Source organism: Anomaloglossus baeobatrachus, chromosome 4 (assembly GCF_048569485.1).
Source record: "Anomaloglossus baeobatrachus isolate aAnoBae1 chromosome 4, aAnoBae1.hap1, whole genome shotgun sequence".
Classification (NCBI taxonomy): domain Eukaryota; kingdom Metazoa; phylum Chordata; class Amphibia; order Anura; family Aromobatidae; genus Anomaloglossus; species Anomaloglossus baeobatrachus.
In genome coordinates, this window is record NC_134356.1 from 503,421,755 (window position 1) to 503,436,550 (window position 14,796).

The 14,796-nt window shown below is 39.9% G+C and overlaps 1 protein-coding gene across 1 annotated transcript in view; it reads right to left on the bottom strand.

Moving 5' to 3' along the window:
* The window catches only part of FAM227B (family with sequence similarity 227 member B), a 756,766-nt gene that overhangs the window by 45,037 nt on the left and 696,933 nt on the right, over nt 1–14,796 (bottom strand). The window lies entirely within an intron of this gene.

Sequence of the window (14,796 nt, forward strand, 5' to 3'; positions counted from 1 at the left end):
GTTTCTGGTTGCTTGCAGCACAGGGATGTTCAATGTACAGACGATCCAAGCTACGCACTTTGCTAGAAAATCCGATGGATGTGCCACGCGGCTTTAGGAAGGTCCCATTGAAACCTAATTTGGGAAGTTACATTACAAAACTCATAACTTCAAAATGAAATACAGCTGCTGGAGTCAGTTTTCGTTAACCTGTTTTCCATGACAGCTGAAAAATAGTCACAAAAGTCTGAGGGGGGTCTCCCATTTTTACATCTAACAAAAACAAATCAATTTAATTAGGTCCTACAAGGAAATGCCCCATGAGGATTGTGGACTGTAGGTCCTCTGGCTTCTGTGTGAGAAAGAGGACTCCCAGCCAGATACCGGTTCATAGCAATACTGAAAATATTTCTGTATCTATATTTACTAATTCACTTACTATGTACACGTATGTTATACTATAATTACAATCCTTTGTGCATTTAACTCTTAAGTGACTGCCCACTGTCTTTTGAAGGCAGTGCAGGTCCTTACTCTACAGTCTACAGTGACATCTTTTGCCGTTGTAGCACTAACCCTTCCTCGGTCAAACAATACATGGTAAGGTACAGTTAGGAACATCAAGGAGAAGATACAAATCATCGGAAGCATTGGCTTTGGCAGGGTGTCTTCCAAGAACAGCAGAGCAACCTGAGTTTTACTTATGTTTCAGCAGGGGTCTGTTTTCCCCTTTAACTAGTGCTATTTCATTTGGCTCACATACAGTAAATATAAAGAGTAGACTGATTCTTCCTTAAGTAGTTGCCTTAATAAGGACCAGCCTATTTTAGGATTTCATGCCTCAGTGTGTGTTTTTTTCCATAATCATATTATTTTTCTATTGACAAAGCCATTCTCTGGCTTTTTTTGTAAGATACATTTTAAGGACAATTAGAGATATATACAATTTTTTTTGTGGCTTTATGAATGTTTGGACAGGTTGCAGGGTTTTGTTTTTTTGGCACAATTTTAAAGCATAATTTTTTTATTTGATTTTTATGTTTAATATATGTTTATTATTATTATTATATTTGTATCAAAACAAGGGTACAAAAGGAATAAGTTTCAATTAACAGTTACAATTGTTGTAATGTATGTTTAAAGTAATGAGGCAGTCCAACAATAAGTTTCGACGCTTATGGCATCCTCTGCATATAGGTAATAAGGTTTCTAGAGTCTCATTGGAATCTAAACGATGTTATACTGATCCCTGAAACCCTATGAGAGCATCACTTTTTTTTTTTTTAAAAAAACAATAAGAGAACTCCTCATATTAATTGTCTTTCATAAACTGTAACATATGTGATTATCTTACACTACTAAACTATAAGAAATAGTTTCAGGAACTCCCGTTCTAGGATTCCCTTAAGATAGAATAAAAGAAAAATTAAATAAAAAGTAATAAAGAGAAGTAAGACATAAAGCAGGAAGAGAGAGTAGGGAGAGGAAAGAGAAAAGGAAGACAGAAGAAAAGTATTACCATGATGTCACCCCACCATTCACCTCGGTCACATGACCCACTCATCGTAGGCCCCTTCTATTCTAGAACACCTTGGGTTAGCCAGATCTGAAATTGTTGAGATTCTCTAAATTCAATCCAGGGATACCAGATTGTGAACCAAGTCTGAGTTGTGTTTGTATCAGATGCCCTCAGCTCCTCCATACGACGTAGAGTATCTATTGCTTCAACCCAATCTACCCTCTTCAACTCATAAGATGTTCTCCAGTGTCTGGGAATAATCTGTCTCATTGAGATTACGAAGTAAGATAGGAGATCTTTACGTATTTTGGGGACTGATCTATTAAACATGGAAAGTAATGCTATCTCTGGCGTAGGGATCACTTTCGAGTGCGTAAGATGGTTGTATAGGGAGAAAATTTCGTCCCACAGTTTTCTAACCACTATGCATGTCCACCAAACGTGTAGCATTGTCCCTGGTGATCCCCGACACCTCCAACACTCGTCAGCAACTTCTGGAAAAATCCTATGAAGTTTGTCCGGCATTCTGTACGATCTAGATTTTATAAATTTAGTTCTTGTATCCTACTGGATACCGTTAATTTGTGTGTTAAGGTGAAAGTTTTGTTCCAAATTTTTTCAGGAAAAACACGACCCAACTCTCTATGCCACTAGTCCACGTATCCAGGCAGGCCCCCTCCCCCACTCTGTAGCGACACTATTTTATAGATTGTAGAGATAAATGAGTTTGTGTCTCCTGAGCAATACATAGCCTTTCAAAATGGGTTATTTCCTCATCAGATCTGAACCCCGGTGTCAAAGAGTCCACGTAGCTTCGGAGTTGAAGATAAAGAAACCAGTGTCCCGGTTCCATCTTTCTATCTCCCAGTAGGAAGTTTAATGTTCTACAGGCTTTGGAGGACACTACATCCCTAACATGGGGAATTCCCATTGTGTAAACAGAAATAAGACTGGGGTGGAGCTCGTGCAGCCAAAGGGGGAACTGAGGGTTACCCACCAGAGGCGTCAGAGGTCCCGGATTCTTGGTCAAACCGAATCTCCTATTGATGGTGCACCATGTGCCAGCTAGGGAGAGGAGGAATGGGGTCAGTGCTATGTTCAATAAATGGTCACCCGAAGACAGCCAAAAAATTCCCAATGCACTAGCTGGAGCCAAAGTATGTTCCATTGCTACCCATAATTTATTCTCTTTATTGTGTAATAGGTCTAGAATACAATTTCCTACAGCTGCCGCATGGTAAGCTTTAAAGTCAGGTAGTCCCGTCCCTCCTGCCCATCATGAGCGTGTTACTAGAGAATGTTTCAGACGAGATTTGGTACCGTGCCAGGTAAAATGCCGTATCATCCTTCTTAGTTTAAGGAAGAAGGGCTCTCCCAAATTGTATGGGATGGTCTGAAATAAATATAAAACTCTGGGTAAAATATCCATTTTTGTAGTGTTAATTCTACCAAACCAAGAGATTGGAAGGTTGTGCCAATTTGTGAGGTCCCTCTGGATGGATTGCAAAAGGTCTGTAAAGTTTAGATCATATATGTTTTGGGGGTCTGCTGGTATTTTAATCCCTAGATATTTAATAAAACTGCTACTCCATTTAAATGGGAAGGAAGGTTTAAGCGCTCTCTCTTCTTCAGAAGAGAGTGAAACATTCAATATCTCCGTTTTCTGGAGGTTGACCTTAAAATTGGACAATCTACCAAATTTCTCAAATTCCACTAGACCAGCCGGCAAACTTATCCTCGGTTGAGTAACATAGAGCAGTAAATCGTCTGCAAACACAGCCATCTTATGGGAACAGGAACCCACCTGTACTCCACTGATGGAAGGATTCCTCCTAATAGTGTTTGCTAAAAACTCCATCACTATGATGTACAAGTATGGGGACAATGGGCACCCCTGTCTGGTGCCGTTTCTAATCTCAAGTGGGCTGGACAAGCAACCATTTATGCTCACCTGAGCTGTGGGAGTTTGGTATAGTGCCATTATCCAATTTCTCAACTGAGAACGAATCCCTATTCCCTGTAGGGAGGCATCAAGGAAACCCCAAGAACCCTATCGAATGCTTTTTCAGCATCTACCGTCAAAAAGCAAGCAGGGATTTTTTGTTTTCTAGCCCATGAAATAAAAAATATGGTTCTAATAGTGTTGTCCCGTGCCTGCTCCCGGGAACAAACCCCACCTGGCCCTTGTGGACTAATTTTGGGATATGTGGGTGTAGGCGAAGTGCAATCATCTTGGAGTATAGTTTAACGTTGATATTAATAAGCGATATTGGTCTGTAGTTGGCACATACTAAGGGGTCCGTCCCCGGCTTGGGAATAACCACTATCCGGGCTTGGAGAGATTGTTCAGGAAAGCCACATGTTTTAGATATAAAATTATAAGCTTTCAGCATCAGAGATCCACATGTCTCACCACATAGTTTATAAAACCGAGGAGTGAGGCCATCTGGACCTGGACTCTTCTGCACTTTAAGAGCACTAATAACTTTTTTAAGTTCTGATTCCGTAAAATCAGCTTCTAACTCCTCTGCCTCCTCCACTCCCAACCTCCCTGGATTATTTTCTCGTATGTAATCTCGTGTGTTCTGGTCAAAATTTACATCATCTGACATATATTGTGATAGTATGTTATATAGTGATGCATAATATTTCTTAAATTCAGCTAGGATGTCAGATGTGGAATGGATCTGGGTCCCCAACTTTGTGTTAAGGGTAAGGATTGGAGGCTATGCCTGTCTGGGATGTAGAGTCCGGGCAAGCAGTCTTCCACTTTTGTCTCCAAATTCAAAGAAATTTTTCTGAGCTCTGTCTCTGGCACACAAGGATTTTTGGTCTAAGATGGATAGAATTTGGTGACGTAAAGTAGATATCTCTGCTTTGAGGACGTCGGTTGGTGTGTTTTTATTTATTGTTTTTTTCAGACCCAGTTGTAATAATAATTCCTTTAGTTCCATTGCTCTTTCCCTCTTGAGTCTGGAACCATGAGACATACAGATGCCTCTAATTACACACTTCAGGGCTTCCAATTTTATTGGGTCAGGTGTCAGGTCCATTGCATGGTCAGCCCCGAAGTTTGTAATTGCTGTGTGGATCTCTTCTAAACACGCTTCATTCTTCAGTAAGTTGTCATTAAGTCTCCAGGTATATCCCAAACCGCCTCTATCTATCATTCCCACCTCTTCATAAACTGGCGCATGATCTGACCACAAAAAGGTATCCAATGAACACTTTGGAGTATTGTCCAAAAGATCATGGGAAATAAATAGTCTATTCTCGTTTAGCTATTATGTGCTTGTGAATGGAAGCTATAATCCCTAACTCCGGGGTGCAGGATCCACCAAAGACCTACCAGTCTAAGAGACACAAACTCTTTTTTAAGCTTACGTATAGCAGAGTGAGGGACAGCTGACCTGCCTGAAGACGAGTCCACTGCTGGGTCCAGAATCATGTTGAAGTCCCCACCAAGGATAATACGGGAACCACCGGAGAATTTTGAAAGTTTCCCAAATACCTCCAAAGCGTACGCCACCTGTCCCTGGTTAGGAAAATAAACATTAGCAATGGTATAAATACTGCCCAAAAAAGATATCTTAAGGAAGAGATAGTTTCCATCCAAGCCGAAGCAAGAGTCAACTACTTCAGGTTGAAAGGACTAATGAAATGCCACCGAGACCCCACATGCCTTACGGCTCGGGTGGGGGCAATGGAACCATGTTGGATAATTTTTTATTTTACAGCTGGGAACACCACCTGATCTAAAATGTGTCTCCTGTAACATAACAATTTTAACATTCTATTTATGAAAACGGAACAAGATCTGGCTCCTTTTTTCCGGCTTGTTTAAGCCCTTAGCGTTATACGTACAGAAGGTTATATGTGACACCATGGTATAAAGGATATTTAGTAATAAGATAAAGAGGAAAAAGAAGAAAAATGAAAGTAGTGAAAGTAGATAAAGTAGAGGTTAACAAAGGAAGAAAAATGTTAACCTGTGGGTTAGTTCAAGAAAAATTCTCAAACAACTATATTGACTCTTGTCAAGTACAGCAAGACACTACAACCCTAAGAGAGGTGAGAGAAGCCTCCAGCAACAGGTTGAAAACCCCCGCCCCCTGGCCAATGTACAAACTATGGGATATCCATAATTCCTCCCATCCAAGCATTTTGTGAATGGGAAGGCCTGAAACACCCCAATTTGAAACTTTATGGAACACAGAGACTAATAAAACATCATTATATAACGAAATATTAATCAGTAAATATAGCATTTTGAAGGTAAGAGCTCAAGTAATGATTGGAACTAAATTCTAGGGTAATATGAGCTCTCACTAAACAGAAGAAGACAGATGCATTAAGTACTATCTCTCTGTTGGAGAGACAAACAACATGTGTAAGGACACTATCGGTGAGCATAGTGCAGAAAGAATAAGGGGATAACCCCACTCCCCCTTTTCAGCTCCTTCAACCAAACTTGGCAGCACAAGTCACATCAGCGATAGCCAGACTGTGGGGATCTTCTGCCTCTCTTGGTTTGAACTTGATTCCACTGCTCTCTAGGTGGAAGAGGTACCGATGTTTTCGGTGTTGGCCAGTCCGGTAGATTAATCATGGGCAGCTCAAAAGTCCCCAAAAAATTTGGAAGATCCCCCAGGCCTTTGAGAGTTGCCGTTTTCAAATTTTTCCTTGCAGACAACTGAAAAGGGTACCCCCATCTGTATGGGATATCCTTGTCTCATAAAGCAGAAAGTAGTGGTCTCAGGACCCTGCACAGCTGCAAGGTTCTGCGTGCCAGATCTGGGAGAACCAGCAGGGAAGTCCCTTGGTAGGAGCCCACCCCATTGTCCCTGCAGCTCTTGAGAATAGCTTCTTTTTCTTTATAGAAATGGATTCTACAAATTACATCTCTTGGGCATGCGGGGTCGGACGGTTTAGGGCCCAGTGCCCTATGGATCCGGTCTATATCAATATGCTGCTCTGGGTCTCTCTGAAGGAGATTGTTGAAGTATTTTTGAGCCCACTTCTCTAGCTGTGCTGGTTCCACTGATTCCTTCAGCCACCTTATGCGTAGATTGTTACGGCGGTGGCGGTTTTCTATGTCGTCCAAGTGGGTTAGAACGTCCTGTAATTGTAAGGAATGATCTGACAGCACTTGATGATGTGTGTCTAATTGGGAGAATATTTGTTCTTAGGCTTCCTCTATTTCAGTCATCCTCTGACCCACTTGCTTAATTTCTGACTGCAAGTTGTACATATATATAAAGAGTCAGCTCGGGCACTCAGAAAACATGAAAAAAATAGAGAATGTTGATGCTTTTGATTCCAATTTTATTCATGCAAAGGTTTATATTTATGACGTTTCGGCCATACAATTTGGGCCTTTATCAAATAAATGTTCACACAGGAAACGTATATGAGGCTAGACTGGTGAAATTGAGTTCACATGTGTTGACCAATGGACCTTAGTAATCAACCTTTGCTATTGTCTATATGGTATACCTCTTGGAGACACAACATTCCTTAGAGTGCTGTGGCGTATGGCCCACTTTACTATTATTTATGGGATGAGTCTCCCATGGGCCTCATGTTCAGTAAATTGCTGTGGTGTAGGACCCACCAGGTTGCACAATATGTGTCAAGATCAATATTATGTAGTATAAGAATAAGACTCCAAGTCCAAGATGCAGTGGTGATTCCGTGGGGATGAAAGGCTGTGTATGGGGTGGGAGCCCGTGGAGTCCAGAGTACTGCATCTTGCATATCCAGATCTCTACAGGGGGGCTGTAGATACAGGGCTTTCATACCCTAAGGAGACCTTGACAGTGGAATAAGTTCCAAGGACTTGGAGTCTTATTCTTATACTACATAATATTGATCTTGACACATATTGTGCAACCTGGTGGGTCCTACACCACAGCAATTTATTGAACATGAGGCCCATGGGAGACTCATCCCATTGATAATAGTAAAGTGGGCCATACGCCACAGCACTCTAATGAACGTTGTGTCTCCAAGAGGTATACCATATAGACAATAGCAAAGGTTGATTACTAAGGTCCATTGGCCAACACATGTGAACTCAATTTCACCAGTCTAGCCTCATATACGTTTCCTGTGTGAACATTTATTTGATAAAGGCCCAAATTGTATGGCCAAAACGTCATAAATATAAACCTTTGCATGAATAAAATTGGAATCAAAAGCATCAACATTCTCTATTTTTTTCATGTTTTCTGAGTGCCCGAGCTGACTCTTTATATATTTGACTTTTTTCTCGGAGGCACCTAACCCATATGTGAGCCAGATTCTATTCTGTATATATGCAAGTTGTACATGTCTTGTTTATGTGAGGCCTTTAGCTCTCCCAGCAGGGAATCCATCTCCCTCCTTGTTGGTATAGCCCTTATGTGCTCTTTCTAGTTCCAAGGCTCATCCTCTCTCTGAGTTGCCCTCAGGGCTGGGCTCCCATTTCCACCTTTTGCATGTTGCTGAGATCTGGGCCCCCCTCCAGGACTCTGTTGTGCATTATTAACTTGGGGCTGTTTGTGGATGTTTCCTGTAGCAGTAGCTGCAGCACCCTTCCCCCCTCCCACTTTTACTGCTTCTGGAGTTGTTTTACTGGTATTATGTCCTTCCCTGTCTGGGGATTTTTGTGTGCTGCTGGTCCCCCCCTGGGTCTCCATTTGTGGGCTCTGGGGCACGGTGGTCAGGGAGACGTCTGCCCTACCAGCATTGGTGTCCAGCTCCTGTGAGGCCTCCATGCCATCCTGCAGCCGCGTGGGATTCTCAGCCGCCGCCATCTTTGGTAAGGAGCTGCTGGCTGTCCGCTCTGCCTGTGAGCTGAAATATCGGGGGATTCCCGCTTCTTCTGCCTCTGCAGCTCCTGCCTCCGCCGTCCGCCCTCTCCTGCGTATCATCGCCTGTCTCCTGCTCCTGAATGTCGGTCTCTGACTCTGTTTATATTGCTGGGTAAGCGGGAGCTCCTTCTTCCCGCATCCTATCTCGCCATCGGCTAGCTCCACCTCCTTATTTGATTTTTATCAAAAAAATTAAAGGGGATTCAGAAAAATCAGCAACTATGACATAACTTGTGAGTTTTTTAACTTTTGAGGGTTTTTTATCTACAAGGTATTACAACTGCAGATTACCATAAAATACTCTCCTTTATTAAACCAATTTTTAACCCCTTCCCTTTGCATATTTTACATAGAAGGTTGTTGATAACTGAAGTTTGTGTCCAATATGGCCCAATATGTATGCCTCTCCCCAGTCTGACAATTGCAGACCCCAGTTGTAAGCTTTACCTTGGCTAGTTAAGTAAAAATAGGGGAAGCCCACATCTTAAATAAATAATTGAAAAAAATGGCATGGGGTCCCCACGATTTTGATACCCATCCAAGGTAAAGCAGACAGCTGGGGCTTTAATTACCAGGCTGGGAAGGTTTAGGGATATTAGACCCTTCCCAGGCCACAAAATAACAGCCAACAGCCGCCCCAGAAGTGGCACATCCATTAGATGCACCTATTCTGGCACTATACCCGGCTCATCCCAATTGCCCTTGTGTGGTTGCAATCAGAGTAATACAGTATATTGGATTGATATCAACTATGATTTATCAAAAACTCACAGCTGCCATCAAGCCCTGAGTTAGTAATGGAGAGGTGTCTGTGGGACACCCCATTACTAATCTTGTAAGTTAAAAAAATAAACACAAACATAGAAAAAAACTTTATTTGAAATAAAAAACACAGACACCCTCTTTCACACACATATTAACCCCCAAAACACCCCACGAAAGTCCGACATAATTCACAACGATGTCCAACAATCTTCGGCTCTGCTACATCTGGAGACTGCGGTGGGCAGTGACATTAGAAAACGTGATCGCTCACTGCGGCCTCTAAAACACAATGAGAGCAGCGTGGGAGCCTCCAGCTGTGAAAACCGGTGATGTCAGTGCGATCACCGGATTTCACAGCTGCCAGCTTTCACACTGTCCTCTGCATGAGAGCTGGGAAGATGTTAACTACAGTAACCTTATGGAGGTCCCCAGAGATAACAGCTGGCCGGCATGAACTGCGGTGACCTCATTGACGTTACTGCAGGTCATGTGGTGTACCGACCAATCACAGCCATGCCAATATTTCACATGGCTGTGATGGGGACGGAAGTTCCCACAGACTGGGGACCTTGTTAGTTGGCTGCACTGCAGCCTTTCTCCAAGCTTTATTCCAGTGCCAAATTTGAATAGTAGTCCGTGTTCAGGGTTCAGCACCGGACACTAGTTGTCCAGTATAAACCCTGAACGTTACCATTTGGGTTCGCTCATCTCTATTTGCAGATGCAGTATAATTACCTTGTGTGTTGTTTCTGTGCTCAGTCTTGCCATGATGTATATTCTATGACATAAACGGTCATCCGCAACCTCACCTTTGTAGCACATTTTGGCTCCTTATTGGCACCAAAGTTTAAGACTCTTCTACATATATTTTTATTTAAATTACTGACTATATTAAAATCTACTGGTTGGTATAATTGGCTACTTATACACTTGGCTATAATCCTACAAGATTCCTGACTTTGTGCAAATGAGCCTAGAAAATGAATGCTGTTTTGAAACAAAACATGGTCACACTAAATGCGAATTTGATTTAAATTTCTCTTTCGCTTATTCACTTATTTTGCTAACTGATAAAAATAAACTAATAACACTTCTATTTTTGAAAGAATTCTTATCATGCAGCATTTCCTTCAGGTCTAAAAGTATTTTTACTGTACCTTGAAGGATTTACATGTAACACCATCACTGCACAGCTTTAGGCCTCTGCCACACTCACGTGTAAAAAACGTACGTTTGGTGTAGTCCGTTTTTTGTGTCCGTGTTCCGTATTTGCAGTCCGTTTTTCCCCTCCGTGTGGTGTCCGTATGCATATCGTGTGTCATACGTGTGTACGTGTGTGCGTTTTCCTGTGCGTGAAATACGTCAGTGTGTGTTCCGTGTGCAGTCCGTTTTTTGTGCGTGTTTCACATGTTTCACACATTGAGATAATGGTGATTACTTGGAATTAAATGACACATAGGTGTATGTGATTAGGACATAAATATAAGTTAACTATAAGCTCTTTCCTGCTTGTATTATGTCTTGGAGCACCTATGTGTTGAGACAAAATAGTGGCAATGCCATTATCCACGGAGGCCTTAGTGTTTTTATGTTGGATTATATCTCGTCGTTTTGGCGTTAGACGGCACATGTTGCATTATGATAATGTAAGAAGAACCAGATTGTGGGTGCATCCACTAATGATGATGCGGCCTATGCATGGTCATTTCCATACTTTATTTTTTGAGTTACGGAATTTCCCAGATAAGTTTTTTTCATACTGCCGGTTGTCAGTTGAGAGTTTTGATTACTTACTAAATATTTTACGACCTCATTTGCAACATCAGGACACTTGGATGCGGCTTTCCATTTCCCCAGAGGAGAGATTTATGGTGACTCTGAGGTAATATATTTGTTTTTTTTGTAATTTGTGTAAATGTGTTATTTTTCACAGTGAAATGTGTAATTGATCCTTATTGATGTAATCTCATTTTTGATTCAATGTTTGTGTTTTCTTATGATTTTTTGAATTTTAAAAAAATAGTGTTAATTGTAAATCATTCTTTGTCTTGTTTTCATAGATTCTTGGCGACTGGTCAATCTTTTAGTGCTTTACATTTTGATTTTTTGTTGGGGAGATCAACCATTGCCGTTATAGTACGTCACACATGCGACATGATATGGCAACATTTAAAAGAACAAATGATGCCTCAGCCAAACAGAGAAGATTGGTTGAAAATCTCTAAGGGCTTCAAGGACTCTGTTGACTTTCCTAACTGCATAGGAGCTTTGGATGGCAAGCATTTCAGAGTTAAAAAGCCACCAAACTCTGGGTCACGTTATTTCAATTTTCATAAGTTTTTTTCCGTTGTTATTTTGGCATTGGTTGACACAGAATACCGATTTATTTATGCAGACATTGGGGCCTATGGTAGTGCCTCAGATGCCCGTATTTTCCGTTCATCCAGATTAGCCCAACGCCTGCAAGAAAATTCATTATTGATCCCCCCTCCAGTTGCCCTACCTGGTACATCTGGACCGTTGGCACCATATGTGATGGTAGCAGATGCAGGATTTGCATTATCCAAACATGTTATGCGACCATATCCAAGGAGATCCATTGATGACAGGAAACAGTACTTTAATAATCGGCTAACTAAAGCAAGACGTTATGTGGAGTGTGCATTTGGTATTTTAGCTAACAAATGGCGCATTTATCAGACAACGATTCAGTTGCAGCCAACCTTTGTCACATCTGTACTCAAGGCTACCATTGTGCTTCACAATTACTGTCGGATACATGAAGGAGGAACTTATGTGGATGATGAATTTCAGATAAACCATGTTGTTAATCCCACAGGTGAACCTATGTCTCATAATTCCGTGACATCTGGTTTACAAATTAGAAATTTATTTACTGATTACTTTAATTGTTTTGATGATAATAATAATAGTGATGATTGTTAAGATTGTGATGGTTTTTTGTTGATAAAAATATCAAATTATTTTATTATAGGAACTTGGTTAATTTTTCTCAACATCTCTGAGCTTAAATCAAACAAGTATTAAAGGGGAAATGCGTTATTCATAAACTGACATTTCTGTTAGCAACATGGTTTTCTGAATGTTGTATGTATGTGTATGTACATTTCTGTGTTAATATCATGTTTTAGAAAACTTATTTGTAAATTACAACATTAATAATGTTAATCGTCTATTGAAAAAATGCTATATTATTATTAAATATCCAAAAAAAACATGGTTTTTTTCTTCAAAAACATAATCTTTTATTACGAATAAGCATATTAATCCATAAATTAAGGATGTTATTTTATCACATCCACATTAAAAATGTACATATTGTTCATTTTGTGTTAAATTTTTCAAAACGAAAATTTTAATGCTAATCTTCATAACATACAAAATATACTTTACATACAAGAGTCATTGTAAAGAAAATGTGTGCATTGCTTACAATGTTCAAAAATGTCGGCCAATTAAGTTGCTATCATGTTGGACATTGACATAGACCAAAAAATTGTAAGCTGTGTTTTCAGATTATTAGAACTAATCTAACCATCAAATTGGTTGGGTAAAACTGTGTTAATACATTTCCAAACATAAAGGCCATAAAACATATATGTGATCCGTCAGTAAGTATAATCACACATTTTTTTAAAATCTTTTCAACTCTGAGTTTGCACATTTTTGGAAATCCCTCTTTTTTAACATTTTGACACATTCATCAGATTTGTTGTTTGATTGCTAAGATTAGCAAAAATGTGCATCACAAGTCAACAAGATCTTCTAGTGAAGTAACCTGAGTGTTGCTGAGTATGTTGTTTTGTGTGGCCTCAGAAATGGTATTTTCAGGAATGGAAACAGTTGTTTGCTGAACAACATTCCTATTACTAGCTACAGTAGTGTGTGGAACAGTCTGTTGCATGCTGGTTTGTCCCAACACATTGCCTGTGGTTGAGTAGACCTGTGGATCTACATGGGTAATTGGGTATTGTGTGTGTGTATGTTGTTGACCTTGAGGATAGTTGACTGAGGTTTGTAAGTGTGGTGTAGGTAACATAGTTGAGATTGGATAATGAGGCATCATGAATGATTGTGGGTATGTTGAACCTGGAAACAAATTAGGTAAACCACCAATATTTGTGGGTTGAGTAAAGTAACTAGTAGTTTGAGTTGGTTGTAAATTCATATAGTTCAAGGGTTGCTGAGAGGTAGCACTTTGTACTGTGCTTAAGGCACCAGTATTGGTTGCAACATACCCTTGTCTAATTGGTGTTGGGAATAACGTACTTGAAGCCATTGAAGGTTGTCCAGATTGTTGTAATAGTGGATTATTGACTATTACAGTTGCCATTGTTGTTTGTGTTGAAATTGTGTTTTGATTGTCTGTTGTGTTTGGGACTGTATGTTGTTGCATAATGGTACGCCAATTTTCTATGGCCTCATACACTCTCACTGGTTCCTGTTCTGCCTGACTAGCTGACAGTAGGGTCAGCATAGCAGCTCTTACACGTTCCTGTCTATCTGAAGGAATTTTGGTTAAGCTAGTTGATAAAGAGCGACAAAAACGCTCGGCATCTGTTTCTGGAATTAAAGTGTTCATTATGTGAATAATGCGTGTGTCAATTATTTCCGGTAAGGATCTCATTTCCTCAGGTCTGCGGATTCTTCTTGCACGTAGAGGTTGTGGTGCAAAACGTGGAAGTACATTTGTTTGTGTTGCTTGTGTAGCTGGTGTGTTTGTTTGTTGCGTTGATGAGCCTTGGGTGTTGGTTTGTGCACTCTCTGTCCCACCCTCATGTGAATCAGTTGCTGCATCTTGTTGAGTCTCAGGAATTTCAATGTCTTCTCTGGCAGGTTCTTGTTCTGATGCTGAGGTGGCTGTAGCAGAGGGACCTGCTGTTGGTTCATCATCAGATTCGTCAAGATTATCCTCCGTTCTATAAGAAATGTAAAAACATATTACAATCTTAACATTGATGTTTGTCCAATTTTCTTCAGGGGTTTTTTTTTTTTTTTTTCAAATAAAAAAAAAACTTACTGTGTAACTTCTAAGATGGGTGCTAGGAAGCTTATTTGTTCATAGTAGACATATCGGCGTTTGCGGCCTTGGCTGGATGAGGATGGCATAGGGTTGTACTCCCTTCGGTACTGATCACGGGCTGAACGCCAACGCCTTTTTACCAAGTCAACTGGGGAAAATTAACAAATATGTCACTTGCAACATTCTCCATAAATCTGCACACATTAATTTAAATAATGTTTGCGAAATTTAATATACAATTTAACACAATTATGTTGGTCAAATACTTAGGATGAAATATAATTTATTTAGATATTCTTCATTCAAAAACATGTTTAGACATTCACACAAAACCAAATAATATTTCTGAATAATTATATTTTAAGTCATTGTCATCTATATTTAAATTATAATTCGGTGTTTTTGCAATGACATTTGGCTAAAAATTACTCAAAATATTATTGGATACATGTAGGTAATGATATTGACATGTCATTTTAATCAATTATTTTTTAAAAAATAAAAAAAAATAATTTTCAAGTGTGATACTAAATTTTGACTAATCCAACAGGGAATTTTAAAACACATGACAGTTTAATCAGTTAATTAAGTAAATTCATGAGGAATTCCAAGTCAGATTACAAATTTAAGTATAC